Raw genomic sequence first — 6,744 nt, 5'->3', positions numbered from 1 at the left:
TTCCACTTCATCGAAAAGCAATGAAACAGTCCAGTCGTGCTGTTAATAACGTTCAACTTATCCCTGTAAAACAGAACCGCTACCAAGGACATCTAAGTATCTTGCGAGGAATTCGCTTAGAAGATTGTAACGACAAGGAACTGCTTGGGATATTATTACAGCATTTACACGAAAAAAAACTCCAAAATTTCAATTTATAACCAATACCTTTATATATTTTTCCATAAACTTATTGAAATGTAGAATGAAGTTAATAGTAATTAATATGTTCACATAAATATATGTTACTTCCGCTCTTCCTTGACTTCCTTTGAATGCAGTTGAGCTTCATTTAAAGGAAACTTTGATTGAGGTATCTGAATCGTTAATATAAAGTATTGAGGAGACATTTAATTTTTCTATTTTTTTGTTCTTCACACTCCTAATATTTGAGTCCGTGTTCTATTCATGAAAATTAATTATAAGTTTTTCACCTCGATTTTATATTTGTATTCTATAGCTGAGTCCTCAATATTTTCTCTCCCGGTTTTTTTTTTTTAATTCATTATTACATTACATTCTCTCCCGAGAGTAGATTTACTTCAAAATAAGTTCCATTGTGTTTTTAAAACAAACGAGATTCACTATAATATTCGTTTTTAAGTCGAAGCAAAGAAAATTCGCTCTGGTTTTCCCCCTACAATTTTCAACCATTATTCTGAATTGGATCCTGGTACCAGCATTTGAAAGAGATAGTTTGATAGGAATAGTAGTATGTCGAAAAAAATATATATCTCTTATGCTGATGAATTCCGGAACTATTAGGAAATCTGGTAATTTATCTAGATCCGAAGGCTTCTTCTTCCACGCCGTTGTCCTCGCCATCTTCAGAAGTACTGTGTCTTGAAAACGCTGAAGAAGACGGAACACAAAACAAAAAAAAACTATTAGCCCAAAATTAATTACTCTACTCTGATCCAAAATTAATATGTTAGATATACGGCAATATGTACTAAAAAGATATCAATTTTTTTGCAAACAAAATATATACAAAATATTATATATTTAAGAGAAAACGAATTGTTTTTTAAATTTCTGTTTGTTTATGATGTTCCCTGTTATACTGTATTCACTTGTTTTTGACTATCTGAATCTTGTACGAGAGCTCGCCGATCAATATTATAAAGTGTTTTACAATATCTCATCCATGACTTAAAATTGTATGCGATGAAAATAGCATATAGCACCATCTGCTTCAACTCAGGATTGTTCAAAATTGTTTTCACTAATATTGTAACAAGATACAAAGCGTGTCATGATCTTAAGCGCCTTCCTCAAAATAGAGTAGAAGTGTTTTGACAGATTTAAATTAGTAATAAGCGAAATAGATTTTTCTGGTGATAAAGTGCTGGATTCTTATTTATTCCACTTACTTAATATTGCTGTTGATCTTTTTGGTGTTGTACTTGTACATTCACTCAATAATCTCGCTCTTTCTTAACCATTTTCTTCCTTCATAATTCTTCTTAACTTCATTGCAGCACCTTAGAAAAGCTTCAGTATTCGAGTTTTTAAAACGTTTATGGAGCTCTTGTGAATTTGCACGCCCACTTACCATACACCTTGATTAATGTGTGAGAGATAACTCGTACTAAGATGTTTCTTTAACATTATAATAATGTTATAGGTATTTTAAGGTAAGCGCGCCCTGCCTGGAACTGAAACCACTTTGTTGACAAAACGGAGAACGGCTCTACTGCGGGCAACTAAGGCCTACAGGGTTACATCTCTTGTAGACTATAGTGGGAGCAATGCCTCTCGACCATATCCTTCTAGGTAATACAACGGTGTTCAGATATAGTATTGAAAGAGACAGCAGCTCTTCCGGAGTCTCTCCAGGCGGGGGATGCTTGTAAACCGAACAAACGGAAACACTTACTCCGGAAGCATACCATCCAGGAATGAAACTCTGAGATGAAGAGCAACCTTTAGAAAATACTATTCACTGTTCAGCCAACACTAGTGTCTGATGGCTACTCCCAATAAATAAATAAATGAATAAAAAAAAAATGATGGCTACTCCCAGGGTCATTCGTAGCCGAGCGAGTTTGAAATTGGCCAAGTTTGAATGCAGAGACACCAGTTCGAAGAAGTGGACTTTTATTTCTCTGGCGGCCCCACGAAATGAAAACTTGACCTTCCATCATGGCTAAAATAGGGTGGTAACCTGTAGATAACCTCCCTCTCCCTCCCTCCCCCCCGTGTACATGACAAGGAAGGGGGTAATAAAAAAAATGAAGGCTACTCCCGTACTACTACTAATTAGGTCTTGCAAGTCCCCAAGTGCACAGGACATCTGCGCAGTAGTGGACCTTAGGCCTATAACAAATAGCCCTTCCAAGATCCGCTGATTAAATCCTTCCCAGAAAAAATATTTGAATTTTTTTCATAAAATACTTTTTTATTTAGTTTTTTTTTTTTGGAATTTTATAAAAGTAAAGGACCTAAGAAATAGATTCATTAACTACAGAAGGCTATAGATTTAAGAATCCAAACAGTCTTCCAGACCACCTGGCCCCTGAACATTGGAAATAAGCCATTGGAAACAGTCTTTGAGATTTACTACTCCTACCATTAAACTCTACATTTTCCCCCAGTGCTTATATGCACTAATAAGGATAGTGAAGGAACTCAACTAATGTATTTTATCTATTCCTATCTGTTTGAATTTGTAGTGAATTCATATGATTTACATCATTAATAATAACATTATACATATGGGTATGTAATTTTCTTTAATTAGTATCACTTTTTGTGTTATAACTTGTTTTCAATATCATGTTAATTGTTTAGCAAGAAATAGTAAACAAAAATTAATGAATCTCACAAAACGTTTTTTATTTCTGAAAACTATGTAGCCTTAAAACAAATTTAATAAATTTTAACTTAAAATAACTATAATAAATAACTTTTTTTTGCAATGTTAAAAATATCTAGACTCAGAGATACTTGGATGAATTCGAAGTAAAACAGAATTAGGTATAATTGTATACCATCTCTTAACATTAAACATAAATTTAAATTTAAAAATTAATATTAAAACAATATAAATAATGTTTATTGATGTATTCATTACTCCAAAAGGTATTCTCCAAGTGTTCTATGAAATAGAAAACTTCATGTTTTTTTCATATTTCACCCCGTATACTCATTATCTTGTAGTCATCTGAAATATATTTAATTTGATGTTCATTATTTAATTTTAAATTTATTTTAACACAGGTTCTACTATTTATTGTTAGAAAAAGTACACTTTAATTAAGGAACTGGCAATTAACTTGTTAACACTACCTCCAGCATCAAAACTAGGGAGGCAGGGCAAGACTCATTCAGGTTGTAACATTTCAGCAAGGAATGAATGAAACTAAAATATCAAGAAAATTATATATAATTAAATATATAAATATATATTATTAACTTTTATTAAATTAGTAACTTTTTTCACCATTGGGGGGGTACTCCCGCCCCCTGCTGGGTACGCCCAGGTTATATCTGTCAGTAAAGCACAATCCAAATCGGCCTCCGATATTATGTAATGAAATTCAATTTAAAAATACTTGAAATGCAGAATCAAGCAAGTTCCACTCAATCTTGACTGCCAATATCTTCTGTAGCCAATTGATCTGTTAACAATTGAATGTTACTTAAATTAAGTTAACTGTCGTACATGAATTTCTATTCAAATAAACGGTGTGATCTCTTTATTCTTCGATAAACATCAGTTTAGTTTTACAGATTAATATTTACATGCTATATGCATTTGTAGTTCACATATGCACAATACTGTTTTCACTTTCTTTCACTGAGATAAGCAGTAAACCACCTCTAGCCGTTGGATATTGGAAATAATAAAAACTATGAAGCATAACCATCATTAGAAGGATTCGCAACCATAACTTTGTATACTCATTAGAAATTCAAATAAATATAACTATCTAAAATTAGCTTCTGAACCTCTATTAATGTAGGTACTTTTTATATATATAATTCAATTTATGACTATGATTTTAACTTACTAAGTTCGTGATATCTCTTATGTCAACTGTGTAAGAATCGTTCTTTTCGTTAATGCCTTTTAATTATTTTGCTTTAGCATGCACTGTAGCATATGAATATATGGCGAAAATCAAAATAATAAGAACACATATATCATAAGTCACACTTACTGTAAACTGAAAAAAGAAATTCTCTGTACCGTTGCACTCCTGTTTAAACTTACGATTACATTCGAATTCCTCCCAAAAAATCTACCCCAAATCCTAATATTGATTTATAATTAATTTTTACTCCCGGCACTAAATAAGACGCATATCATTTCAAAATTTGGTCTCTTTTCTACTGCACTACTATACGTTACTGTATATTTTCTTATTATTTATTTATTGCACATATCAGCGGACATAGCATCTATGAAATAAAACGATTATCAAACGTAAATTCTTAGATCAGCAATTATTACACTGTTTTGGCTTTCGATGGCAACGAGATATATGAAGTTATATTAATAAGATGGAGTGGAACTTCAATCACAATTGATGTTGTTATTCAAATTAAAAAATGACATAGGTTTTTGTTATAATTATTTTATCTGTTCAACAAATTTATTAATTCTACAAAAGAATCTAACTCTAAGAATCTACTCAGTGGCAGTATATTTTTCAAACATAAATAGTCTAGTTTTCACGTTATGGCCAGTTAATGTAATCAATAGCGGTATAGATGGGATTAGTGTCACAAATGGAAAGCTTAAAGTATGTGTGTTATTAATTTGCAATGCATAGTTTGCCTATTTACTATATGGTAGCAAATACTCTTCCATTACTCATGTAGCATAAATGGAAGTTATGGCAGAATTGAAAATTCCCATTTATCTTACTGATAATAAATACGTTTTGTGAAAGTAAACCTCTGCGTAATATGGGTATGAGTCAAAGTGGCAAATTCATTTGAATGAAAGAAAGTGGGAAAAGAAACAACAGCGAATATGCAAAAAGTGAGATAAGGAAGCTTACTTAAAGATTAATTATTTTTAGAATATAATTAAAGTTAAGTTGGAGGTAATCCTCTTAATCAGATTTACATAACATCATTGTAAACAACTTTAGTCTTTTCTTATCAGACCATCAACACTTCGTAATTCTAGTATTTGTTATATCAATTTCCGCTCCTCTTCCCTTTTTCAATCTCATACTTTCTGATACTTATTTACAACTACTGGAAAACTCTTATCCCATTTTTTAATTCTAATTTATTGTTATGTACATATATATTTTTCTCAAAATAAATTTATAATTTTTAATTATTATATTGTTACTCTAATATTTCGAATTCAAAATTGAAAGTTACATCATTACTTTAACATTTTTATTTATCTGGAACACAAAAACAAGTGCACCCTCTGAATAAATATACTACTGCCTCCGACGGCCCCGCTCCTACCAAAACGGTCATTGAATTGAAGTGACCGTATGAGTATTTTAAGATCTTGTTATTTTTTTACAAGTGAAAACTTTCTTGCCTTGATCTAGCTGTATGAAAATGTCAAGACATTGTGCAACAAAACTATCTCCCAAACGTATTGTCTAATGCTTTTCCCCTGCAAACAATCTATTTATTATTACTTTCCCGCACAACCATTATTTTATTCCGTACCTCTTCCACTTTTCAATCCCGTTTAGTTACCTTCACTTATTGATCCCGTTTTTCGACTACTGTAAAACATTATAAATATCCCTATTTTGCTTTTAAGGTGACCGGAAGTAAATATATATGTTTTCGTATTGAACCTATTTCCGTGATAACACCGTAGACAGGGGATTCATTATCTACTAGGACTCCCATAACAAACTAATTATGAACAAACATAATTTATTCTTTAGTTCAGTTTTTAAAATAAGCATTTAGTAAACCAAAAAAATATTGTAAAGTGCGCATCACTTTAGCAGTGACACCAAAGGTGTAATGTGTGAAAATATGTACACAAATTTTCAAGTGATTTGGCTTAGGCTGTACATCAGTAAAATCCTGAAAAAAAACGATAACAACGAGACTGACCGGAAAAATGGCGTTTTTGAAGTGTTGTACCTCGGCTCACTTAAGACTGATTGTGAGGAAGATTTAAAAACTTAAATTAAAAAAAAAAAAATTCAATTCGAATAAGGTCATTCACCTTTCTAGACCATATATTTTTTGAGATACCGAAAGCCGAAAACCCAAGCTTATACATATTATGTTGGTAAAATATAGTCATCCCACTTTGGTTGTATTTTCCATGCGGTTTTTTTTCTACGCCGTCCCGTTCCTAAATATCTTGCCAATTACGTAACTTCCTACTTGTACCTGTTGAATTTATTAGTACCAAACATAAATATATGATATTCAATATTCATTGGTAGCCAAGTGCTATACTATAAAATAGGCACCTACTTGCTCCTCTTGTACTTAACTATCACGTACCAAAGTAGAACCTAGGAGACCCAGAAAAAAATAATCCCGGAATTTTCCCAGTTTACCAGGAATTTGTAAAACAAAAAATTTTAAAATGCATTTTCTATTTTTTATACCAGATCGGCCTGGTGGACCTTACATGGTTGATATAACTTATATTATATATATTTTTTAACAGTTGATTATGAGGGAGTATAGTCATACAAATGACACCCCTAACTATATAAAATGTTCTTATTAAAAGAAAAAAAATAATAA

This window comes from Halyomorpha halys, unplaced genomic scaffold (genome assembly GCF_000696795.3).
Source record: "Halyomorpha halys isolate HHAL.00 unplaced genomic scaffold, Hhal_1.1 Scaffold215.1, whole genome shotgun sequence".
NCBI lineage: Eukaryota > Metazoa > Arthropoda > Insecta > Hemiptera > Pentatomidae > Halyomorpha > Halyomorpha halys.
The sequence above is the reverse complement of the archived record's forward strand: the minus strand, read 5'-3'. Positions refer to the sequence as shown.